The sequence below is a fragment of the Ischnura elegans genome, chromosome 4, assembly GCF_921293095.1.
Source record: "Ischnura elegans chromosome 4, ioIscEleg1.1, whole genome shotgun sequence".
Lineage (NCBI taxonomy): Eukaryota > Metazoa > Arthropoda > Insecta > Odonata > Coenagrionidae > Ischnura > Ischnura elegans.
Genome location: NC_060249.1, coordinates 48,742,793 through 48,770,571, shown reverse-complemented (window position 1 = coordinate 48,770,571; position 27,779 = coordinate 48,742,793). Strand labels below are relative to the sequence as shown.

The following is a 27,779-nucleotide window of genomic DNA, read 5'->3' as shown; positions in this document are numbered from 1 at the left end:
GTGTTAGGTGATGGATGTGCGGTGGTAGAAATAGGTCTCCGCGCTCTGTAAATTTTCCTCGTTTTCGAATATTCATTTTTGTGGCAGCTGTCTCCCCATTTCTCGGCATTCGTAATTTTTTTACGCATTAGCCTGATTGAGTGTGTGTGAATTAAATTGCGACCGGGGTGCTAAGTAGATTGACGGCTTGGCAGGACTTTCGAAACTAGTTGCTGAATCACTGAAGTGAAAAACTGCAATGAATGCTACTGGTGGTGATGTTCGTTTAAGGGTCAACTCCTAAGCAGACTCTTAAGCAAGAATTATATTCATGGTGAAACAAAACACAGTACTAATCCACAAACTTTTGTTTTAGCTGTCAGCTAGTTTCGACGTTTACACCGTCATTATCAAGACTAACTGAGCAATAGCGTACAACGTCCAGCCTTATTTATCCAACAATACTGAAAGCTTCTTGATTTTATTCAAGAATTATATAGTACGTTGTACATACTCTGCCTTATGCAATGCACTTAGATCAGCTTTATTCATACAACAAGGCAATTATCCCGGGATTTAATTTGGTAAATATTGTTTTGAGCCATTTATACTCGTATATCCATGAATTATGGAATTGTGGAGAACTAGTATTTTCGAGCTTTGGCTTATTTATGTTCTGATGGCTTGCGAAAAGTCGTGGCTCTGCCGAAATCTTCCTATGTACCAGCTACAGATAAAAATAATCTTGGAGATTTACTGAACTGCGGTTGTCTTTCATTATAATGTTATGAAGATAACTTGAGATAAAGCCTGCTGAAATTCCTATTGTGTTTCATTCGTCACCTTTGTCTATTACAATACTTCTTAATGCTGGTTCTCATAAATGTATTCATTACCTTATAAGTATTTGAAATTATTGCTTAATCAGACCATCATCAAAGATCGAAAATTAACTATCCAATGGTAGCCATCGACTTCATTGGACACCATCGACTCTATAATAAGAAAACATCGTTTACTATTTTTGAATTTGACGAAAAACTGAACTAGGGGAGGAGTAAAATTTTCTGTGAATATTACTGCATAGCATCTATCTATATCTGTTACATCTATACTTTCATGCATCTGTTTAGCTTAGTCAATCGAATAATTGCTATATGTATATTTCAAACCGGATGGTAGATGGTAGATGCATCGTAGTTTACGAGAGGCCATAGTACCGTGAGATACGAGTCCATTGTTGTCTGAATACGCGCGCGAAACTTTTCATTGTTGCGACGCCACCAGTTCAACGCTCTGTCCTCCAATGGGAAGGTGTTCACTACAATGGAGATTCACTCTTGATTGGCGAGAAGGGTGATGGAATTCCCCACCATTATCACTTCCTTAGACCTTACTTTTTTCGTAAGTATGCGCTATTTACACCTTCGATTGACCGGAAAGAAACCCTGGGAACAGTGAAACTAAAACGTTATTGTTTAGGGTGTCCATTATGGGTGTTAAACAATTACATGGCCAAATCCTTACTTTAGAGGGTGATTCAAATATACGTTCGGTATTAAAAACTTAAGCTCGATAAATTATTTTTGAAAGTTTTAGGAAATGCATTTGTCACAAAAGAATTCGGAACTTTTCCGTTATTACTTGCTCCTGTTAGTTTGGAGTAAACTTTGTATGAAATATGCTCCTGATTACTTTTGCAGCGTTTATTGCTTCATCTTCGGACTGTGCTAGGACTGTTTGTGTTATTATTATTATGTGAGAAAGAAATTCTTAGGTATCGATGAATTTGAGGTAATAAAAATACCTAACTAAAATTCTTGGGTAGTTTGAATCGCCACTCGGATATGGTGGTACATCCAATACACCTTCGGTCAGAGAGAAAGTCCGCGAATTGTAAGACAATGATTTTTTTTCAATCGGGTTTTGTTTGGAATTGAGTCGTACGGGATAAAGATTAGGTTATGTTCTACCGCGTGGTGTGGTGAACCAAACAGTATAGTTCCTTCCCCCCGCTATCTTCTTCCATCAAACATCCGGTCGTTGCTGGGGCGATGGCGGAAGTGGACCAATGAACGTCCGCGACGCGTTTCATATGCGGGAAGGACAGTCAGTGGGAAAGGGGGAGGAGGCTTTCCCACTTCACCCTCGTTGCATCTAATCAGAGACAGGATACAGGTATACCTCCTTTCATTCTATCTTTGCAGAAGTTCACAGTGTTTTTGCACCATCTAAACAAAAGACCAATCCATTAAAGGAAGAAATATGCGTCGATTCCTTACTGTCCCACAGGAAACTTCCAGATAGCAAAGAAATACCTAATAGGCTCTTTCATAATTAAAAAAAAATATTTTAGTTGGGTGGAGTTTTAAAAGTAAAAGGACCCAAATTTTTCTTTTAATTAGATCAATTGCCTACTTCTCGAGCCCTTCATGATCAGAAATCGACGGACTAAAAACACTTTCGCTGATGAGTTGACGACGTCACGAACTCATACCGCTCGGGTCAATGCTTCTCAGCTACTCCTCGGCATCGCATGGTTCGTCGTTGTTTACCCTCTTTTGAGCAATGTCTTCCCTCGCTGGAAAATCGCCCTTAAATTTATCAGAACTTTCATGACGTCACCATCTCATTAGAAATTAGCGGCAATTTTCTAGTTTAATCATTTTAAACTTAAAAGGGATTGGTTGAGGACTGAAGAATTTTTTCTCTGCTTTCGCAGCTTATCCGTCTTTTCCTTCCAACGAATTATTACTCATTGTCAGTTGAAATGAATCAAAAGTGAATTTTTTCTAATTGTTTGAATCCATTGTAGGCGGTACCATTTTTATTGGAAAGCTTTTTTCAATATTAAATTCTAGCAGCAAATATCAAGTTGAATTCTTCAATTGGGACGAAGTGTAATCTCTTTTGTGTTCAATCACCCGAGAAATCATGTGTCCATAGCTTCTTGAAAAAAATCAATTGAAGATCGCATACGAGGCACAGCTCCCCCATACAGTGAGCCATCAGTCGAATACCACAGGTTAATGGGGCTTCCTCGTAACACTTATTTTGCATTGCAGTAATTGTTTAACGCTCCTTTACCAGTTGACTATATATTGGTGAACTATATGTATATTTATTTTAATGGTTCCTAATTCTCTCAAGAGTTCATGAGCCATGGTTCATAGCGAACTACAACTCGTTAAAACTTCTTCATCCTTACGCATTCCTATTATACGAGTGATAAATTCTTATTTTGTCATTGCTATTCCGACAGCGTTTCTTGCATCCTATCCGAGATCGTCGAGATGCGTCGGATTGATAAGATTTCAAGGAAAGTTGCGGTGGCGACACGTAGGTCGGCAGATTCCCCTTGAAGTCAGGTTTTCAAGTGTCGTGCATCGAGTTATCCGCGGAGAGGTTACTGAAGTTATCCCTCAGTCTTTTTTCTTCGCTAGGAAAAAAAACTCGGTATTCTTTCGATATTTTCCTAATAATCGCGCGCAGAAAGAGATGAAGATCAAACTGCAGAAATCGCCTCGTATTTCAATGCAAATTCTTTTTATTATCGGAAGAAAAAAAAGCCGAAGGCTCACCGAATAATTGATGTATAAGTTCTTCGTTAAAACTTTCGCGGGTGCTCGTCATGTTGAATTAAAACTTTTGGGCTATGTCGCCGCGTCAGATGACGCGGCGACATAGCCCAAAAGTTTTAATTCAATATGATGTATAAGTTGTTTTCTTTAATATATATTGAATTTTTAGTGCTATTGAATCAAATTGTACTTAATTGAGTAAACTAAACGTATTTAATTGGTTTTCACACTTTTACCTTGAAATTGCATTTTAAAATTGAACGAATATTTATATTGACACTTTACATGGTAGTTCACAACAAGTTAACCATGCGTAACTTGACCTCATATCATCGAGGGATATTAGTGAAATTTTCCGTCCATTTTCCCTCACATTGTGTCTAAATCGGAAAATGGATTTAATGCGATTATTACTAATTCGTATGACTGTCTATAGATATTAATATTTTCCTTGTAAGTAGTTGCTTCCATGACGAATTTGATTTTTTTTTTCAACTAAAGGCCATTTTGAGTCGAATTATGTCCATCAAGTTGTTGTGAACCAGTAGCCGCTGTTCTTAAGTTTTCAACTGCATAGTTACGCCAAGTTTAAATTGTTTATTTCGATTTAAATTGTTGTGAACGGGTCTGAAGGCTAAGACAATGGTAATTTGAAGAATTTCAATTTGCCTTCCATGGTAATCTTGCTTGATCTATTCATCTTCCTTGAACTAATTTAACGGAAGTCACCAAACTTATCTTGTATTTCCTACTGGCGCTGCTGTTTATAGGACGAATTTTGCCAATAAGTCCCCCGGAAGTGGCAATCAAAATCATATTGTTATGGATTTTGAGGATGTGTTGAGACCCGCGCGATATTGGGGCGTGACATCTAAGAGTTTTTTTTTTACTTTCCATTCTTTTCACAACATTAGGGGAAAGCATTTGGTTTGAATCGTTCCTTCAAGTCAGATAAGGAAGAAACTCACACTTTTCGACGTTTTTCAAATCTTCGCACGTATAAAACAGAAAGCGGAGGACTCTTTCCACTTCAATGCGATTCTCCTCTGAACGGCATCTTATTAACCTCGCGGCTGAAAACACGCGCGCCTCCCATTCCATCGGCGGGAGACTTTGAAAGCGACGGACAGGACAGGAGACTAATAGGAATGTATGAGCGCTTGTCTCAAGGCGCTGAGAAACTGGCTTTTCCCCACGAACGCTCCTTTGACATTCTTATTTCCATACAATAATGGCTAGAATATCAGCATACCACACACCCAGGGTACTAGTATAGGTGTGTGGTAAGGTTCACCAAGTCGACGTTAGTTTTAGGGAAAACGTGGAGTTGAAAAGGTGAAATTCCTGTGGGATGGAAACAATATGAAGCTAGCACAATGTGAAGATGTGTATGTAGATGAGGAAATGTGTTGAGAATTATCAAACGCTAAATCATTAAACGAAGTGTGTTCATAAAATAACGGGAATTTTAGGTTTCTTTTTAAATAAATTTATTTATTCGTCTACATCAGCTGTTCCCAACCGGTGGTATGCCTTCCCCCTTGTCTTAACCACCAGCTCTTGCAAAACCAGCGTAGAAATTTAAAAATTTTAAATGTGCGTATATCTGTTTCCAATCCTGCTCTTGTGAGTAGCCAATCGGATGTTACTGAAAAAAGCCCCGCGTAAATATGAATTAACCGATATTTTCTAATGGGCAAGCGACAGTGCTGACACCTGCGAATGATGGATCCGTAAGACGTACAGTTCGTCACCACACGGTTGAGACTACAACTTCATTGGGCTAACCAACTACTTTCAAACCGTTCTCCCTAAGGCAATGTCAATGAATTAACCGGTAGTCAATAATGGATATCGGAGCCCGGGAGGTATATCACGAGTCAACAACCTTAAGATTGATTTGACGCAGCTCTCCATTCCTCTATCTTATCCAGTAGCCTTTTTATAGCGACGCATTTCTTCTCTTTTACATCCTTTATAACCTGTCGTACGTAACTCATTCGGGGCCGTTCCTTGACCGTTTTCCCTTCCACCTGTCCTTCTACGTTTGTCTTCATCGTGTCTTAGAATGTGGCCAACTAAGTTGTCCCGTCTTCTGCATAGGTTTATAGAAGACTTCTACTTCTACTCTTCTTAACACTTACTTATTATATTTACACGGTCGACCCATTTTATCTTCCTAAGTCTTCGGTGGCACCACGTTTCGAATGCTTCCACTCATGACTTCTCTGCTGCCGTGGAATGTCGAAAATATTGTAAAATTGCAGAAACATTTGAGCGCCAAAAAAACTTAAATTTCGTTTGAAAACCTACCGCGAACCGGTGTAATGAAGAAATGATTACCACCAAGATTAAAGCGAAAAAAATTGCAATTTAAACCACGCATCGCATGTAATTATGTACCCCGGACCGCACGACTGAGTTTGTTCGGTGATGAAAGTGTACAGGGACATTCCAATCCCACGCAATCACCTTAACTCATTTAAAAGCCAATCAAACAAACCATTTTCTCACTTGGATGTTTCGCTTTCACATCCAAGCGGCACAGAGATTAAAAGATTATGATTACACTCATCTTCAGACATCTTCTTCCTTGCCTATACAAGGCATGAGAGACCAGACAAACAGATAAGATGTCACTCATCCGATGCACAGGAGGGATTGTTGGGAGGAAAAAAGCGACGGGCAGTGCATTTTCATGCGAGTTTCCAATCAGCACGTCAGGACGATGCGTGGATTTAAATTTCATCGGTTGGAGAAAAAGAATTCTTTTGACAGAATGCGGAAGAATCTATCTTAACGGAACTGAAAGCGTATCTTCCAAAATTTGAACGTTCATTAGAAAATACCGGAAATGTACTGATTCAGAATCTCTGGAACTACTCCCCCGAAAATCTTTGCAAACATAAAAATTCGAAATACGCATTACTCCCCCACCACATCCCCACCCCTTAATTCCCCACTTGCCACACTATGACTAATTGATAATCTTTACCAGAAATGAAGAATATAGAAATGTACTGTAGACAGCCTGTTAGGCTGGGAACAGTGAAAAGGAAAAATTTGGAATTGTCGGCGTGCGGTGGCGTGGCGGAAGAATCTTGAGAATACTCATGTTTAACACGGCAACTGTTACGAACGATTCTACTGTGGTCCTACGCCAGATATCAACAGTGTTTTCGAATTAAGAACGCCCCCACGACAACACCAATTGCTCGAGGATGGTGAGCAGATATTATAGGCATCACTGTGTGGAACAACTCATGAAAGACAAGCGTTTTCCGTCTAAAAATGTCACGGGCTCTAGCTGGTTATCGGAAAATCGATTTCGATTTCAATTGAATATCGATTATCACACTCCGATTTTCGCTTAACTCAGACGCGTTTTCACGAGCTCAGTGATTTTCGGCTCACACACGACATGTTTCGGACGATTCGCGAGATAACTGCAGTGTTTTCGAATCAAGATTCCCCCTAATTTACTTTGAGCTCACTCCAAAGTGCGCGATGCATTCTTCGAGTGGAAACAAGTGAATTACGATGGCGCTAAAAACCCGTGAGCTCCGATTATGTCTTTGGGTGACTCAGTTGAAAGGGGGAAACGTATCCTCTCACCACACCCATCGTTCAATTCCTATTTCGTCTTTATTTGCCCGTCCGTCTCCATTCCGCCGCTTCCATATAGATTTAGTACTTCGTGCTACGAGGAGAATGTGTTGGGGTGGATGTAATGGTAGGGTAGTTTTAGAAACAGACGGGCGGGTAAATTTATTTGCTTCTTCCTGTTTCGAATGAGTATTCCAAGGACAAGAGCTATGGCAGGTTTAATTTTTTTTAAATTCACTCCTCGGAACTTAATACCCGAAGTTAAGCATAGTCCAGCATTGGTCCTCTAACTTGTATTCTGGTTTAGCATGGCATTGTTGATTATTTTGCTGTATTACAGGTATAACCAAGAACCCTGGAAGCCAAGGAGTACAAATAAATCACTGAATCTATATCTATATTTCCATATGAATCACTATGGTGATGAATGCGCAGATACCATAGTGATTCACTTGTTTCCCTTTGCCACAACAATATTGTGTAACCCAGCCACCATTATCTGAACTTATCTCCAAAATAATAAAAATTGCACTCGTATCCCTTAGACTTCTTGGGTACACTATTGTTGCATGTCGAATCTTGAAATTTTAAATGCAATAGAAGACACAAACGCTGCGAGATTCGCTAATTTCTTCGCAAACTTAAGTTAGCGGCCGCTGATTATAGCCAGAATAAGCGAGATCAACACGAGAGATGTATAATATTATAACTTAATATATCGCGTCCCTGGCGTACGATTTAATCTGCGGTTAAAAAAGTTACACCATAATTTTTTTTGTTGCCAAAACTCGCAGTTATTAATAATTTTAAATGATGATAGGAAATGATAATATTAATACAGATAATAATGATAAAATTATATCGGTTACTGGTATCATACTACGATGATGGTAGAAAATTATAATATTAATATAGATAATAATGATAAAATTATGTCGGTAACTGGCATCACACTACAAAGCTTCCAAGAAAAACGCATCCGCTTTCACCTCATTGTAAAAGTCGCTTTAATATTCCTGAAACAAATTTTATTTAAAACGTGCAATATTGTCGGAATGTTTGCTGCTCAACCGTAGAAAAAAATCAATCGAGTATGAGCTTGCTCGAACACGTCATTTTTGATTATGCCAGAATGAGAGTACATTCTGAGATGGTCATAATATTGTAGCGGAGGAGTCATTGAGAGCCCTCACAACGGTGTTAAAAATGCTAAAAGAAGATATCGTATGCCCACAATTTATTTACAGAGTACAACACGTGTTTCGATTGTTATACAATCATCCTCAAGTACAAATGTGAGGATGATTGTATATATTGTATAATAGAGGATGATTGTACCGGAGGATGTTTGTATAACAATCGGAACACGTGTTGTACTCTGTAAATAAATTGTGGGCATACGATATCTTCTTTTATCATTAGCTATGTTCCACGATATCTCTCCGAAGAAAGTTGAGTTTACTCGCAACGGTGGTTATTGACAGGAAATCAGGAAGATCAACAAGGAGTATTCGGGAAATGTTGTGCTTGGGAGCGAATTAAATGTTATTTTGTATCCATTGCTATGAAAATAAAATTGCTTAAAGCGTTCTGAAAATAGGAAGAATTGTTTTTGCACCCACGCACGTGACAATATTTTCATAAGGATAGGTCTCCTAGTAAGAAAGAAATTATCAGCAGAATAGCCCAGGCGAAGAGAGCATTCCACCAAAAGAGAGACCTGCTTACAGCGGGGAACTTAAATATGGAAGTAAAGAAACAATTTTTAAGAACCTACATCTGGAGTATGCTCCTATACGGAAGTGAGGCATGGACAATGACCGCAGCGGAGAAAGCAAGGATAGAGGCCTTTGAAATGTGGTGCTACAGAAGAATGATGAAAATCAAATGGATCGACCGAGTTAGTAACGAGGAAGTCCTAAGAAGGGTAGGAGAGAAGAGAAGCCTCATGAAAACCTTAATAAGAAGACGGAACAACCTTATAGGCCACATCTTGAGACATGATGGCCTGATAAAGACAATCGTCGAAGGGCAAGTGGAAGGCAAGAATGGAAAAGGAAGACCCCGAACAAAATATATGGAACAAGTAAAGAGAGATGTGAAAGAGAAGAAATACGTAGGTGTGAAAAGATTAGCTGATAGGAGAACTGAGTGGAGAGCTGCGTCAAACCAATCCTAGGATTGTTGACCAGTGATGATGATGAGATCTCCTAGTCTTCCCTCCTCTGCGTTGGACTGATCTGCACCTTGAACTCGCACGGTTACCAATGCGTGCGATTCTTTTTTGTTTCACTCAACCGCGCCCGAGCTCGTGGATTCGAGAAAGTTTCGCCAGGTGCGCGCGAGGCGTTTTTGCACATCCTTATTTGGGCGATCGGCGACGATGTCCAGTTTTCGAACCATCAACTCGACCGTCGCTTGATCCAAAACACGAAAAAATCCCTTTTTAAAGCGGGGACCACGCATCGTTCAGTCTGGTTCACTGAACCTCGCTAGCGTGTTCGTACGCGTGTTTGTGTTAACATTTTTTTCTCACGCAAAAAAACGACTTTCCCCCACTCTGGTGAAAGTTGAAATAAAAAATAGAAAGTAGAAAAAAATGATGAAGATGGTAGGGGATCGGCATTTGTGGACGCAGCTTCGAACGAGTTTATGAACGAAGGAGAAAGGTCACGTTGACATTGATAGGGAAAAGATGTAGGGTTTTAAAAAGAAGGCCTCACTGCCACTCGAACAGTCGTCGTTAGTCTTATTTTTTTAGACGAATTACTCGTAATGTCATCATCTTGAAATATTCAGGGTATATAGAGAGGAACAGCAATGTCGTAAAAAGTATGTAGTAGTATATTGCCAATTATATTATATAAGAGGTTGAGAAGGCAAGAGGTAAAAAGTGATTTTCTTTCAAAACAGAGTTAGGTAAAGCTAATTGACAGAAGAAATACACAAAATTTTGTTGCCAAGGGATACGAGTGAGTCTCGGTTCTGTACTGGCATCGAGTGGAAAATCAAATGCGCTGCTGAATTTCTAATTAATCTCGTTTGTTTTCCTTACCTAATTTCCATGCCTAACTCTGTTTAGAAAAAAGAAATCACTTGTACCCCTTGGCTTTCAATCCACGCATATACATTAGAGAGTAGTGGGGAGCTGGTAGCCTAGTGAATATTGTAGGTACACTCACTCACAAAAGGTGTGTATTCAGTGTTTGTTATCTGCTGGTCATATTATCCAGGAAGGTCATAGTATTATGCAGTACGCATATTACTGAAAACTATAAGTCCTGATTCAGTATTTATCTAGCTTGTCAGCAGGTTCTGAGTTTTCATTTTTCCTCCCATCTTATCTATTTACCCTCTGTGGCCATGCATACGCCATTTTTTTACTTCTCTTTAAACCTCACTCAAGTGATATATATTTTTTTAAATATCATGTGAATTATTTTTTATGAAAAATGTATTTTTTTAAGCAGATATAAATATGAGCTTGCTATTTAATATTTTAATATTGCCTCTTACAAATTTCTGTCATCACGAACTTAGCGACAATTTTTTACCTTATATCTAGTATTGTTCCTTGAAGTAATGGCCCCCTATTCTCTTAAAGAGAGGGTAATTAGTCCTATGACCGTATCCACATGATCGTATCCACATGTATTCCCCGATGCCTTATGGGGTGTGCAAAGAGTTGTCATCTTCTGTCCAGTCGCTTCGTCGCCTGCTATAATAAGTCATGCAATTCGTCTCGCTGCTCTTTCTCTCCATTGGACTAGATTAGGCAAAGCGACGATGTAAATGGTCAGACGCCTCCGCTGCGAGGGTGCGTGCATCGCGCGTAATTGGTCGTAATTCCCTCCCTGGCTGCCCCATCTCTCCGTCCACTCCCTCCGTGCGGCATTTGACCGAGAGAGTGGAGACGCCTTTTTATCCCGTTGTCACTGTTTGTCGGCGTGATCTCGCGACTTTCTCGATTGTCGTCGGCGCCCTTGCGATTCCATCAACTTAGCGACGCCCCTTGCCTCCGAGTCTGTGGAGTGACGTTGCCGAAATTGGGCCCAGGAATATATGAGAGCTTCTCGACTTGTTTACTCACGCAAGGGGTCCATTTTATTGTTGTGTAGGACTATAGTTTTGCCATTTTTAAGACCCTCTTTCTCCAAATCTATGGCAGCTTAATATATTCCTCGTCTCTTTTCTTGTGCCCGTTTCATTACTTTGTATAAGCGTATAATGTCAGGTTGAAAATTATTGTTCTTATGGAGGGAATCTTTGTCAACATTTTCCTGTATCTCAAGTGTTCGAATCTTGTAAAACAGTTACCTCCGAGAAAATACTGAGACGCCTTCTTCATTTTCGTGATACAGGCAAATATCCTCTGTAAATGTCAGAATGTAAGCATTGCTTTAAAACATAGACTACTTCAAAATAAAGAAGCAGTTCAAGTGGTAGTTATTTTTTCTTTCATGAGTCATTTGTAACACTTTCATTGTTTCAAACTACTATTATCACTTTTAAATTTTCCTGTTGTATGGAGTAAATGGAGTAAACCCTGTTACGTTTTAATTTCCTCTTCAACTTCAGAAATATGGTTTGTATGAACTCTTTTTTATTTCCTCGTAAACTTCAAAAATATGGTTAATGCACTTTATAAACACTTTTTATTAGTTAAATTTAACCTACCAATTTACTCTTTAACCCGGAAAAGGGCGCGCAGGTTTAGGGTATGAAAATAATTTGCAATATATAGAAAATCACGATGCTTCTCCGAGATTTTTATCAGCCCATGTATTCCAATTGGACTGCGATTGAACATAGATTACTTGGACCCCATGCGGCAGTGTTTTCGCGGTTCTTAGCGGCCAGCATATAATCTTTTGCAGTTTAGTGAGTCATGTACCAGGATCGATGTGCCGGGGAGTCGAAAAATCGCTATCCCTTTACCCTGAGATTTGAGCGGCGACCGGCTGGATTTCATGGGATGACGACGCTAGATAGCTATTCAAAGATGGTGACGTCATGAAGGGTTCATACTCAATGTGAAGCTGTTGAGTTATTTAAGTCATTTTAAAAAAAAGCTCTAGGTCAACTGTTCATCTTGCTACGAAAACCTCTTGGAGATTTTATATGTTTTAAATTGGGGAAGCGTCCAGTTTTAATTGATGTCATGAAGCCCATCTCCTCGGGATTGTCGCTCAATGATCTTCCCAGAGATTCTTTTCTTTGATGTTCCCATCGAGGATGTAGTTGCGCAGACATGGTCCAGCTGTGATGATAAAATTGAGATGCCATAACATCGAACCGCAAACCAAGGTTTTACGTCCAATTTTTAATCATATTTGTCGGATTTAAAAAAATTGATGTTGTTGTAAATATTTATAGCTTGTAATCAATTTGAAGTAGTTATTAATTTTTGATGTAATGAATTTTTTTATGACGAAGATATTTTTTTTAATCCTTGGACGACTATAAATTATTTAAATAATACAAATTATTATATAAAGACGAAAGTTTTTCCGTCAGGCTCATGTTTGATCGATATCAATATCCTGTAACCATCGGACAAAGAGTGTGTGAGAGGAAACGATAGTGGAATTTCCGGATAGAATTTACTTTGGATAACTCTTCCTTCCTCTGAATGGAAGATAAGTAAAGAGGTATCTTAGGGCCGGTTTTGAATAATGTCTTGTTAACGCTAACCATAAGATGAGACAGTATTCTCCTTTACCTAGAGGTGGTTGAAAGTTCTGGCTAGTTGCTGTATGAGATCGCAAATTAAGCTACCACAAACTTTCAGCCAACGTTAGGTAAAGTGAAAGGCTTCATTATGGCTAGCGTTATCTTTTCGCTAGCGTTAACAAAACACTGATAAACCGTCTCTTAGTGTCTTCGGCTCGTAGTGAAATCTTAACACCTATTCCTCTGGGTCGATAATTGCGTTGCAGCCGACAATCAAGTGTCATTTCGCTCGCTGAAAACCTAGGGAAGGGGAATGTTGTATAGCACCTTCGGCAATTTGAAGGAAGCAGGTCGTGTGGTTATTAATGCTCCAAGACGATGATAGGATATAGTACTTCGAAGTTGCGGTGCTGGTTGGTTAAAAAAAGGAGAATGAGGGGATAAGATAGATGCTTTCATTGGCTAAACTACCCTATTAAGCTAAAGAAATTGGCAAACGAGCATTTTTAATGCATCGTAATGGTGACTGTAATATATATAGAATAGGTAAGGAACTTCGTGATTAAAATTTAAAGCCAACGCAAAGTGATTTGTAGATATAAAGTCAAAAAACTATTTTTCTTTATAATTTTCCAATTCAGCTCTCTCAGGTTTTTATTGACTAATTCAGAACCACTTGGATAAGACCAGCCTGAGATTTCCACACCGAAGTCGTCATTTCCAACCTCATATTTCATTCTTTTTTCCGCGTTTTCTGCAATTTGGCGACTATCTTGTTGAGGATTTGCTCTTTCCCACGTGATCTAAATGAAAAACGAGAATAGAGGGGCCATGTGGGAGTTTGGCTAGGCAACCTCCATGGCTCTCTGGCTCTGCCAAGAGAGATGAAGTGCGGATAGGGAACCGTTGAAGTGGCAGATGCGTTCTTCTTCTTGAATTTTGGACGTGTGGGAAGAAATCAAACTATACCGGGATTAAATGGAATGGCATTGGATGGAGTATTGTACCAATTAGTGGGGTTCTTCCTTCTTTCAGTGCCGACTTTCACAATAAAGGTTCTTTTAAGAAACTTGAAATTTGTGTATGGAGAAAAATTTAGAAGATCATGTGGACTAAGTAGTGTAAATAATTAACTACCTAAGTAAAATTCAAATAAAAACTATGATAATGTTTTCTGACTAAGTTTTGCTATGTACTTGAAGTTTATGCGTTTTGTACACCCTAATCGGCTGTGTACCAGCAGATGTTGTGTATTCATAGGAATTTAGGTTTTCACTCTAATATTTTGTAGTATAGAATTGCGTATTAAGTTGTACCTTCTGAATCGATACTTAAAAATGTGGCCCTCTGCCACTTGCTGGTTTATCGACTAATTGAAAAAAGTAGCTAGTTTTAAGTTTGTAGTGTCCACTAATACCCACGGGGAAGAATGGCGCCTCGGTAGCTTAACTGGCTAAAGAACTCGACCGGAAATCAGGGGATCTGGGTTCGAATCCCGGTCAAGGCGGATGATTATTTTTCTCTGTGGATCTTTCGCACGATATTTTTAAGTTATTAATCAACATTGGAATCTTGAATTTACATATGAGACATAGTTCATAACTTAAAAAAATAGTTTAAACAGTATTAGTAATTATGAAAAGATTCTAATATTATATGTTTCAGCTGTTAATGATTTTTACAAAATACTGTATATGATTTCCGTTGTGGTTTATAATGGTCCCCGACGATGCCTTACTTAGATTAGCGAATTTTTGGTATGGAATATTTTTTTTTATTTAACCGCCCTGACCTTAATATCGAAGGAGGTGTTATCTAAGAATTACGACGATTCTAAGTGAAATAAGTGGAGTGGTGAGTGGTTTGAATGGGTTTAAGCCAATGTCCTTGGCGCGTATTTCCAATTTGAAGATATTTACTGCTCCTCTTTCCCCTTCGACCTTCCCTACTCTTCTATTCGTATATATCCCTTCCCATTCGCCCATCGCATTCTTTATGCCATCTCTGCCAAGCGGACGCATATATCGCCCGCTGGCCGCTTCAATTTACGAATATGCTGCCGTTCTCGGAATTAGGGCTGTCCTCAGGGTCAAGGAGTTGACGCGTTGATTTTGCGAGACAGGGCCGCGGTTAGGATATTATACAAATTAAAACTTCTAGATCATTACTCCCTTTTGAAGTCGAGGCCACGGGGAAAATAGATATATTTGGGGGAGATGGATATATTTACCTTAAAAATCAGAATATTTTGGCAGTAGCCTCGTGTTTTTTTTTATCGTGTCGCGGATGAATGCCAAGATTTTCAAAGTATCGAAATAAAGATTTAATATTTATTGACCTCTCGTTCCCTGACGGGTTCGTGCGGGGGGAGATTTCCTTGAAAGTGTCCATATTCACGATTTACGCTATTAATTAGTTCCTTTGCCTAGGGCACCTGTAAATTGTTAAGAGAGTTTCAGTATGGAGGGTTCCCGTTATGAATAAATGAAAAAAAAAGCTTTGGTGAAATCCAGATTAGGTGTAATTTGACTACTCGGGTTACGACTCGTATTACCATATAAAATTTCTGAGTTCAAGTAATTAACCTTCCGAATTTAAGTATACCGGGACTAGCCACGGTGATAACTTTACGGGAGTCACCCGCAATCCCGGTCAAGGCGAATGATTTTTTCTCTGTGGATTTTTCGCACAATTAACCTTCCATTTATTTTAACTTAAGTGGACTTTTACGCGGGGGGGGATCGGGTTGGTGTGGTGGCTAGTGTGTTGACTTTTCCCATCCCGTGGGCTCGGGTTCAAATCCCGGCAGCGGTTGAGGATTTTCGGAGACTGCCCGATCCCTGCTTGAGTGTTGTGTGGAGGACATTTCAATCGCAACACTCCGTCCGTCGGATGGGACGTTCAGCCGTGGTCCCCTTGGCGCCTTTCGTTAAGAGCAGGCTAATGCCGACGCCAGGTTTCTCTCCACCCTTCCTCACCTACCCTTCGCTCATGGCGCAAATGACCTCAGCTGTCGGTCGCCTCCCCCAAATACCAAACCAAACTTGTACGCGGTGTACTTTTACGGAGTTTCTCGTAATTGCACATTAAAGTGCAAAAACGGTATGGAGAAATATCATGTGTGGGAGATTTGGGTTCGAACCTCAGTGAAGTCGATTTTTCCTCACTGAAATTTTCGCTATTTAATACAGTATTATCTGACAGATACTTCATCGTTTGATTGTCGAGAAAAAAATGTATAGAGGATGAGTTTATGAAGATTCGCTGTGGTAAAAAGAAATTATACGGCATCTTGGTGTATTTTTTCAAATGGGAGTCCTTGATGCCGGCATACCCCTCTACATATTTCATTTTTCAAGGATACGTCATCGAATATAACGCCTTGATCTACCAGTTGCTTATTTGGTCGCGAAAACGATAAGTCAAACGGTATGTCAGGGAAGTCGTTTGGGCGGATGCCTTTGCGAGTTTTTGGAAAGGAAATCAGTTTTTCTTTTTTTTTTTTACTCCTTCTGGCTTGCTTTTTGCCAAATATCTTTGAGGACATCGATTTTAGTGTCGTAAATATTCCGAAAAGGCTGTGAAAGAGGTGTGTTGGCTTGAGAAGTTCTATTAAACTCTACACATTGGCAAAGTACGGCGTGTAGATATTGAACGATGACGGAAAAGACGAGAATGCAGTTGAAAAGATACTTAACTTATCAAATTTTGGTCTTAAACTAACAGAAACAATTTTAACAATGTTAGTAATCACCAAAAAATACCATAAGTTCGTATTTAAGCTATAATTATTTGAAAAATATTGAATACGAATTAATCTATAATCGGAAACAGCGGTGTGTGAAGATGGCTGAAACCGAAATTGGGCCTTCGAACCTAATCTCCAATGTCATGTCGACTGTTCCTCCGTTATAAATTGCTTAATACATCTTTATTTGAATGTAAGAAAAGTATTAAAGATGCAGCAATTTCAGTGTCACCCCGACTGTCCCCCATCACAAAATTTTACGTCCCATAATGCATTCATGCATATATTTCCCATGAAAAGGTTTAGTTCGTTTCATTTTGTCTTATTTCTTTAAAATGACTAAGCATTATTTTCTTGATAAACTACTTCTATAGTGTTTTCTATCTTCTCATCTTTTATCTATCTTATCATCTTTTGTTTCAACTTACAATTTACACTGAGCTCTTAACTACTGTCTATTCTTTAATAATATTTTCTCGTAAAATTACACGTATTGTTATTTTTTGAGTAAAATAAGCCGTTTAGAAGAAAACAGTATAAAATCCACTAATAAGTAAAATAAGAAAGGTTTTCATCACTCGGAGACTAAAGCGTTGAAGCTGATGATTAGGTTTGTTGAAAATGAGTATAAGAGAGGCTGTAGGGCAGTAAGGATGTGCGCGCCTAATTAATAGCTTAGCCTTTTGTATTTTTTTCTACTTGTTGATGGTGAATCATGTAATCTATTGGTAGAGAGCTGTTAAAGAATTTTTTTTCCCAAAATTTTATAGCTTACGCCATCTGTTGAGAAAATTGAATACTACTTTTCCATAACGAAATTTGGTTAATTAATCAGGGCACCATGGGAAAAAATTTAGATGTCTATTTATTGAATAATGCATTTTCGTAAGAGGCAAGTGAGAGTGCAACATTTCAAGCCGATCCAACAATTTGAATTGGGTTGACAATAAATTATAAGATTTTATCGGTAAAACAGACAGAAAGACGGACAAGGTTAAGAAAAAAAGCGTGTAAAAACTTGGGGCGGCAACCATCCATTCCTTACATCACCCCAACCCATTCCTGAACCCCCAACGAATCGCCCCTTGGTGCCAGGGCCAATGCCATCTCATCTCCCGCAATCAGCCAGTCGGTTTCAGTGAATGGGACTTTTATTCTCCACTTCCCGTAGTCACAATTTCATCGCAGTCGCGCCCGCGAATTCCAGCCCCATTCAATCCGTCAAATCGGTTCGCGCGCGGCGACGGCGACAATGCGGTATCGAAAAAGGGGCCCCATTCAACGCGCAATGATATCGCTCGCCTCGCTTCAATTTTTTTCCATAACTACATGTGTGAGCGTCTCTTTCATACTCCTCCTCTGCCGATGTGGTCCGCGGCGGCTGGCCCTTGTGGCCTCAGCGATAGATCTCGTCAGTGTTGGTTGAGTCATGCTTCGTATTTAGGCCCCATCGGATCCATTGAAGATGATCCACTCCCCCTCTTCTGCTGTCTAAATTGCGAGCGTCATTTTTCTGCTTTTTTCAGCACTCGTTCTGCCCTTGAGCTGTTCGCCGCCGTTCGGATCAAGTGAGAATGAGAATGGATGGCGTTGTTGGGAAAGATTTGAGTGATACATGTACTCTTCGACTTGAAATACGGTCAAGTGTAATCATCTCGTACGCATGCGTACTTCTCGGAAATTTTTGAATTCGTGATAGAAATTCGAATGTGACAGCTCTTGCGTACGGCACTTTTGGGTGGACAGGTGCGTCGTATACATCTCATGATTGGTGACTGATGATAATGTCTTCGTATTTTTTGCGTGTCAAATAGTACCGTGATCTTTGTTATTATAAAAGTATTTTATCGGCTAAGGTAGGTTTGCTAAGAGCATTTTGCAGATAACCCCGGCCTGTTTCCCTTATCAAATTGGAAATCCCTCTTCAATTCTTAATGAGACTTACCTTCTTCCATTTTATCTATAAATCATATTTTCTTCCTTCCTCTCCTTCTTTTATCTCAACATTCTCCCCTCCAAGACTGTTTTCAACATCCCTTCCTCGCTCAGTACTCGATCCATCCAAACCTTCTATCTCTTCCGTATTTTATCTAGAAGGTTCCTCGCCTCACCCACCATGCCCAGCACTTCGCCGTTCGCTACCATATTGATAGGCTCATGAGTCTCATTTCTACTTATACATTCTACCCTGCAAGCAACAATATGGGAGTGTGGATGGGGTTGCTAGTGTTTTTGCCGTTAATAAAAAAAATTCAAATGTAAATGTGCGTAGTGAGTTTTATACCTATAATTTATTAAAGCCTTTTATTATTCCGGGGGAAAACGAATTCATTTACCTTATCCAATAAGCAGAACATCACTTTTAATTTTTCGTGTCTATCGGGTCTAGAAATACTATACGGTTCGAAGACGACGTTCTCGTTGTCACTCAGAAAGACTTATATTCTTAATTCCTCAAGCAATCTACTAGCCTAGCCTATTCTAACCAAGTAATTCCAGCACGTAGCCTCCGATTCTCCAGCTGTTTCCAGAATATTTATTTAAAAACCTGTGAAACACTTTCCGTTCGCTCTTAACAGTTTTTGACGAATCGCTTACCTACCCTTTGTCTTTGATCTTTTAGAGTAATGGGTCGGTAGTTATTACGATTTAATAGATCTTGATGTTAAAAAACAAATTTTTCATGAATGTTGACATAATAATTTTGGATACAAAAGATCTTTTTAAAATCCTGAATTTGATCCTATATCAAATGCATTCCAAAAATTAAACATAGTTTTAACAAATCTTGCCGCTGTCCTTTTATCTTTTATAGTAGCAGGTAGAGAAGTGATTGCAATTTGAAAGATAACAAAAAATATTTTACATCAAATAATTTTGTAACCAAAAAATTCTAAAAAATCCTGAATGTCATCACCACATCCAGTTCCAGTATCGGGTTGGTTCGTGAAAAGAATATCTTTGAGGAATCGAAAGGGTTTGAGGGGGGATCCTTTCCTTCTATTTGCTTTTCGTATTTTTTTTCTGGACCGCTGATGTTTTTGAGATTCGCTGATGCCTTTCGAGACGTAAAAATAACCACCCCCGGTTCCCCTTTCTCCTCCCCTCACCTCCCACCCCTCTGACCTCCCTTAGCTTAGCCCGCCCACCCACACAACCCCCATCCTCCCCTAAATCCCCTCCATCCCGCTCTCGATTTCCGCCTTTTCACTCCACTTACACTCCGCGAGGCGCGCATTTATTTTTTCCCGATGGCCCGGCTGTTTCTCCCGCGCCAATCTGCCTCCGATACTCGAGGGAGCGAATCGTCCCTAGCTTCCACGACCATCTGGCGTGCACAGCCTTCAATGTTTTCTCTCCACCGAGCGCTCAGATCTTAAGACTACTCGTTGATCATACACACATATCGGGCCAGCACCGTGCGATAAGGTTGGCTTACGTTCCTTTATTCCATGGCCCGGTTCTTATTTTTGATTCCTTGCGAGTTGCTCTCAAGAGGATAGGGTCCACCTCAGAATAATCCACAGGATAGTGTATTTCACCCACTAAAGGAATGGGCCCATTTTTAGGTCCATTCCGCCCAGAAAGATTAGAAGTGGCATTAGAGTGGATGTTATGAGTCCAATTTTTTTCGGTTGTCAGACGGACAAATGGCTCTATTCTCAATGTTTCGGCAGCTCACTCCTCTACCGTCTTCAGTGATGAAAAGATCAATACCCTTGAGAACACTGGATAAATGATAAACAGCTATAATTATTATAATCTTTTGATCGCCAAGCTGTGTCCCTTCTCGCCAATCAGTCTCCTTTACTTGAAGGAGCGAATTGCCCCATGCTTTCTCGGCCATCTGGTGTGAATCGACTTCCGTCTTTTCTCCGTGAGAGCTCAGATGTTAAGACTCCTCGTTGATTATTCGCATATCGGACGAGCACAATACGGTAAAGGTTTGGGCTCCTAATTTTTCATGGCCTGTATCTCATTTTTTAGCTCCAGTCAGGAACAAGGAGGTACGATACTGTTGTTGTGGTTCCGAGCGTGGAGCGAACTGTGGCAGAAACGGGGGTGCCTGGGTAGGATATACCACGCCTACTTTGAACAAAACCATTGGCAATCTCCTAAGGGTCAATGCTTACTGTTTGCTGAGATTTTTGGTCCTAACATTAATGCATGTAAACCATCGAACGCGCTCAGGAAACCATTTTTTTTACTTTATTGGTGGGCTTCGCGAAGTTTTGTCTCATCCTTTTTTTTTACCAGGGAAAAATTATTATTAATCGCCACGGTTGCGTTGCACAACTGGCTCAGCTTGAAATAAAATTTTAAAAGTTTGAAATAGCCATTTATTTCCTTGCGAAATTCACTACTCTGTGTATTATTCCGGGGTGAGCTCTATCCTCTGGAAACAACCGAGTGGAACGCGACGCGTGTTACTCGTTTTGGTTGAAATTCACTTCCCTCTGGATTATTCTGGGGTGAGCTCTATCCTCCGGAAACAACAGAGTCGAACACGACGCGTGTTACTCGTTTTGGTTGAAATTCACTGCATTTGGATTATTCTGGGGTGAGCTCTACCCTCGTGGACAACCGAGGAGAACGCGGCTCGTTTTATTCGTTTTTCAATGGCCTATCAGAGTCTCCCTCGCCAATCTCCCTCGTATACTTGAAGAGGCGAATCCCCTTTAGCTCCTGTGGCCATCTGGTCGAAATCGACTCTTGCCCAAGTGTTGCTGGACCGCAGCATCCGCTTCATATCACCGGATATCGGCACAGAAGCTGACGATAAGAGAGAAATTTCTCCCTTTTTATTTTTTCTACAAGGTTCATTTTTTTATCTATCGGGCAAGGTTTCATTTTTAGAGCATCTGTAAATGGGGTTGGGAAGATCCTTTTAATAACAAACCATGAGCACTTGGTATGGATGTTTTAGCTGTCGATCATTGACTTTCGGTAGATATCGTTTTCTTAATCCAGGTCTTATTTTGAAATTTTCATGAAAATGAATTATAGATACTGTTTTCTTTTGTCCAGTTTTGCCCTCTCATGGTATTTAATGCAAAGTATCTATAGCTATTGTTAGCAGGATTTAGCCTATTTCTATTGCCTATCCATTCATACTCACTTTAATGCATCCTTCTTTTACAATCGGCACCTATTGGCAAAAGCGTATTACGAAAATTGTGTTGAAAAGTTGAAATTTTCATGAAAATTTTAAATTTTCAATTTACGGATGCTAAGAAATTTTCATGAAATTATGCTGTTTTCCCGAAAAATTCTCATGAAATGTTTATAGCATCCGTAATGCATGCTGCCGCTGGAGGAGTTTATTTTTCGAGAGAGCCGCACAATTTTGCGGGTGGGATTCCTCTTTTGTTTTGCCTCTCGAGGCATTGGCCTTTCCCTCCACCACCTTCTCCCAACAAAGCCTTCTCTCGCCTCTGGGCGATGGTCAGTGCGCATGCTTCTCCACGGCAGCTGACGGCACATACATGCCTCCTTCACCACGTCCCATTTCCTCTCCTCTTCTTAAACTTGCGCCTCGCTGCCTTTTCGCCCTCTCTCCTGTACATATGCATGCACGCTTCCGCCCATCTTTAACGTACCTACCTTCCGTCTTCTCTTCCCATCACTCCTCGCCCTCTCCCATTAGCGTCGTCACTTCGTCACATAAGATGTGTGGTAGGCGTCTGATTCATAAACCATTTCGTGTTTGATACCAAAACTGTATTCCCTGATCCACCTCTTTATTCCCAATTTCATCTGCTTCATATGAAAATTTCGGAATAGCGCCACTTCCCGAGTATCTAAAGTCTTTAGATCCTTCTTTAGATGGCCAATTACTTGGCTTCATTTTTTGAGGGGGAATAATCATTCTATGTTTACAATTAATTCGAATTTCCACGAACTCGACTCAATCGCTCTTATGAGTCTCGCTTCATATGTGTCATTGTTTCCTGATCATAGGTGGATTAAGTGGGGGGGAACATGGGAGCATATTAGACGCTTAAAAAATTGACAAATTTTTAATACAGACCCGTTATCATTTCGTTTGCTTTTGCTTTATGTATTAGTAATAGAGTTAAATGCAGAATATACTTGAAAATACTTTCTTTCGCGCATAAGTTCAGGTATCAAAAATAATTTCCATTGTAAAATAAAAAAAGAAGGCAGCGATCCGAGGTGGCATGACGCGAGTCAGGAAATCATTAAGGTGACAGAGAGAATGCCATCAAAGATGAAAATAATCAATATTGGTTTATCCGCTATTGATCGCGAGTTAATAAAAAATATATGTTGTCTAAAGGAAACATATTAGAAAACTATCGTTATACTAAAATGAAAAGTATTTTTCGTACAGTAATAATGGCATATTGTGTTCAATCTCAGATACGAGAAGACCTTTTGTCTGTCCAACCCTTGTGCCCCCCCCAGAAAAAAAATCTTGATCTACCCTTGTTCCTGACGATGCCTAGGGTGGTGGAACATAAAAATTCTGGACGGCATTCTCCATCTCGAAATTATTGGGGACCATGTGCCACTTATACATTGACCTTGGTATCTGTTAAAATTATTATTATATTATCATATCCCGAGGGCTTTCGTAATGTTATTTTTTGTAGCTATTTTCTTTGTGTAGGATAATGAAATTTTCGTCGTTATTGCTGTCGCCTTTCAACTTTTCAGACTTATTCCCCCCCCTTCGAGTGAAGATTTCGTTTTACATTTAAGTTGTTGGTGACCTTTGTGGGTGAGTCGCAGAACTTTCCTCTCAAGCACAAACTATTTCAATATTCACTCCGCGTTATTTTCTTGGCGTGAATTCTAACCTCGCTGCCTGGTATTAGGCTATAAGCCAGATTGTAGGACACAGCAACGGAACTCCTTATAACCGCAATATCGTTGGCATTGAATATTTCTTGTGTTTTACACCCGGCAAGGTCGTCCATATCACCTTTCAACGTTTCGATGTTCAACTCGCCTGTCGTCCTCAGGGATTCAGGAATCCAAGTAATCATTTGATTCGTGAATCCCTGAGAACGATTGGGCGAGTTACACATCGAAACATTAGAAGGTGATATGAAGGAATTTATCCGAATTACCGAGGAAACCCGAGAAATCTTAACTCCCATTGTTCGCCGGGAAAAATAACCAGATAGTTCGCAATGTCGTTTTTATTCTTTCACGTCATTTGTTACATATCTTCACGTTATGTGTTTCTTATCAAGCCAATAAGATTCTTGCAATTATTTAAAGCCAGAATACCATAAGAATTTATTCTTTCTGGTCAAAAATGTTTATTGAATCTTTTCTCCGCCGATCATAGATTTGGATGATCATAGATTTGCATGATAGACATTTGGATGCTATATATTCTGCCTATTCTCTTAAGTCTGATAACTATAATAGTCCGATAAATATTTAAGTCCGATACGTTGGCTAAGAGTGGTAACTTCATTAGAAGGACTCATACTTATTATCGAGGATAATATATTTCAAATAGACCATGTCCAACATTTACGTGTATCTCAAAATTTTAATGTTTACCTCATGTGAAGGTGCAATGTTTTTTTTTATATTTGAGAAATAGGAAAATGTTAATAAATATCAATTTAATGTATGATTAACATTTCAAGATGATGGAATACATTTAAAAAGACTAAATGAGATCGGCCGAGAGGCATGATTCCTTAGTGGTCACTGACGTTCCGCGCTCCTCGGGTGGGGAGTCTTCTATGTTGTCGAAATTCGCGTTTCCCCTGGTGAATGGAGATTCTTCGTGCGTTCGCCGTCCGTTCACCCTTCTTATTTCGCCTTTCTTCCGCGTGGGCGACTCCCATGGCGGACAGCGAGCGGGAAGTTTTGAGAGACGACAAATACGTTAAGAGGTCAAGAATACGAATGTGTATGATGTTATGCCCTCGGCACGGGCTCTCGGAAATCCAATTTTGGCTCGGCATTTGCTATCGTGCGGTGGGCGAAGAAGATGGAGAAAGCTAGCTGTTTCTGGATGCGAATCGAAAGAAATTTAAAGATTTGTATTTGAATATACCACGAAAAAGTGAACTGGACGAGGACTTACCAGCTTATCGTATGATGTTTTGAGAAGTGTGTGGTAAGGTGACAGATTTAAAGATCTCATGTCTATTATTTATTTGATCAATTAGTAGTATAAGATACCTACTCGTGAATTACCTTAGGTTTACGATCAGGCAATATTTTTCGTAGATTTAAAAAATAATTCATGAAATATTTTATTTTTTCTTCATCAGGCATGACCCAGCAAAGCATTAGCACCAATAGAATTTCTTACGGAGCGTAACCATCGATCTAAATAAAAGAAGGGATGCTCACGAATTAGTTTTTAAAAACTTTAAAATACTTAGGATACCATTCCACATGCTGGATAGAATATGAATTTTTTCGTTGAGGTATTTTTATATTACTACGTAGTAAAGGTTTAATTGATGAGCCGACAAGGTAGGGGGGATTGTAAACTTCTTTAATAATATTAATTAGTTTAATAAGTAGATGTCGATGTATAGAAGGTTGTATTTTTCTTCTTCATCAGACATATTTCTCACATGCCGTTGTATGAATGAAATATTTTACGGGGAATAACTATCCGTTAATAATAAAAAACAATAGAAACTCACGAAATATTTAACCAATTAAGAAGTCCATAGAACGGATTTCAGTCACCAGTTTTAGCATCCGTATGCTGAATTTCTTTTGATTTGTTTTCCTTGCATATAATTTATAATATTTGCAGGAACGGATAAAGAGATATATTACTAGTGTTAAATACATTAAATTTTTTATTTGGCAGTGACGACGTGGACTTTCCAGCTTCGCGCGGTCATCCAGAGGGGCAATTACCAATGAGAATAGGTGTAAGAAGTGATATAGGTACCGCTTGCGATCTCTCCATTCTGAGACTCGGGCGACGAATGATTCGCACTTCCGAGGAAAGTATTCGCAAAGCTTTCTTTTTGAATCCAAGGTTTCAGGATCCTTCCTCCTTACCATCAAGGCCTTATGTGACGTCTTTCTGACTGTTGTATTCAGCATTATCAGACACCGGTATTTCGAAACAGCCCCACAGGTATTTATGAAATTTCCGATTGAACTGACGCTCCTTAATATACGGAAGATGGGCGCGATAGTATTTGCCTCGTAAGCCGGTTGCTGCAATGTCTTAAGCTCGCCCCTTATATAGTCTGAGTACTATGGTTGAAAGTACTCAGTAGCTAATACCAGTGATGTCCCTTTGCGAGTCTCCCTGAAATCGTAAAAAAACAGCAGAGCTCGAAAACCGATGGCCCTCAACAAACGAGGGCCATTGCTGATCAAGAATATTCGATTTACATCGATTCAATCGTCGATTTTTAAATATTTAACTGTCAAATTTGTGTTTCGGCGTCACAAGATTAACGAGCTCATTAATTCTTTGTTTTTTCCTATGAATGATTTTAATGCTAACTGGCACTTCAGATTTGTTAGCCGTTTGGAGTACGACTTACTTTATGATACTCTATATGATTGCCCTTGCTCCTCTCAGGTACTAATTATCTTATCTCTTTTCTTGGTAGCTTATATTTTACCCCAGGCCTTGTTTAAATTTTGTCGGCAGGAGTTAGTTGGCTCAGAAATCCTATTTCTTCATCATAGAAGCAATAAGCCACCCGTGTTTTTTATAGTTGGATGATATCCCTATCGATCGCCATTATTTTTTCCTGAAACTGTGAGTGAGGTAAAACGATTTTAGGGGAAAATGCTCGAGACCTTGATGGAAATAGATGATATTAATAACGACTACCATTCCTTCTTTTCACTTAATTGTGCGAACTAGTTGAAAGAAATTATTGTGTAAGTTCATTCGAGAATTACTTATTTGATTTTTTTTACCATCCCATCCTCTCATCTTAATATGTTTCATGTTTCTTTATTTTACTTTGGCTTAAATTCAATGTATGTTGATCGCGTGATACGTTATTTCCTGTCCGTGTATCGGCTGATGCTACTCCCAGTAATGTCGCTTTGAATAATCCGAGGATTGACATGTGTCTCCCGTTTGGCTCTTGGGGACCATAAGGAAGAAACCACTTACGACCTCGCGGTGTCGTCCTTATGAGGTCAGTTGCAGTCATCACGGGGAGTGACCTAAGACGTCGTCATTCACTGGCCAAGAATGAGAACACTCTTGAGATGTGTAGCCAGTTACGTGTCGATTTCCTTCCTAGTATTCGCTCTCTCCCATATTTTCCTCAAATTATATTTTACTAACTGTATTTTTTGCGAACAGGATGGGGAACGAATCTGAGGTGGCTATATTCAGTGATATGGGCCAGGTGAATAACCTCCGTGGAGTGTATCTATGATTTTTTTTCTAAATTTGTTAGCTATTTACCCTTGATAAATTTCCAATTTACCTTTTTTATCAAGCGGTCAATACGTGACATTGTTTCATAAGATAATATATTACTATAATGTCTGTTTTCGGATACATAATGTGTAAAATTTTATTGGGATTGCACGTAATGAAGAGCTCTTCCCAGGAAGTTATAGTTAAGGAAGCTTCTGCAGGCCTCGAACTTCGAACCTTTCCTTTGCGAGAAAAATCTTTCATCAATATTCTTTATACCGTTCATAATTGTTGCGAAACAAAAATCTATTGTTTGTACTTATGATGTAACCGTCATTAGAAAACACCTTAATGTACCGTGATATCTTGGAAGAAAAAAGTATTTTTTCCGAACATTTATCTCTCATTGAAGTAAAAACATAAGGCAAGAAGTAGGGGGTAGTGGTACACAGTGAGACGTTTTTTTTTGTTTTTCAGTGGCGAGAACAGCTTCATTGTTGTGCTCGATTTAAGCGATTCTGTTCAGTTTGAAATTGGACTTTTGTCGAGTAACACACGCCTTGAAAATGGGAGATAAGTCGTCTTTCGAAACGTCGCGTCGGCCTATACGACTGAGTTAACCTGGTTGAAAACCCGAGAAGAATTCGTCATTTAATTTTTTATTATTTTTTGTGCATTTTATACTGTTTTTGAAAAAAATGTGTTTTTAAGTTGAGCGTAAATGGTATTCATGAATATTAATTTTTTTGCGAATTATTGTTCGAGTGTTTGGCTTTCCTAAAGAGGCGCCTCCTTTTTCGCCTGCTATGAGTTACCATCGCGGAATCGTCGA

General features: G+C 39.4%; 1 protein-coding gene across 4 annotated transcripts in view; it reads left to right on the top strand.

The window, feature by feature from the left end:
• The window catches only part of LOC124157408, an 872,201-nt gene that overhangs the window by 596,287 nt on the left and 248,135 nt on the right, over window positions 1-27,779 (top strand). The window lies entirely within an intron of this gene.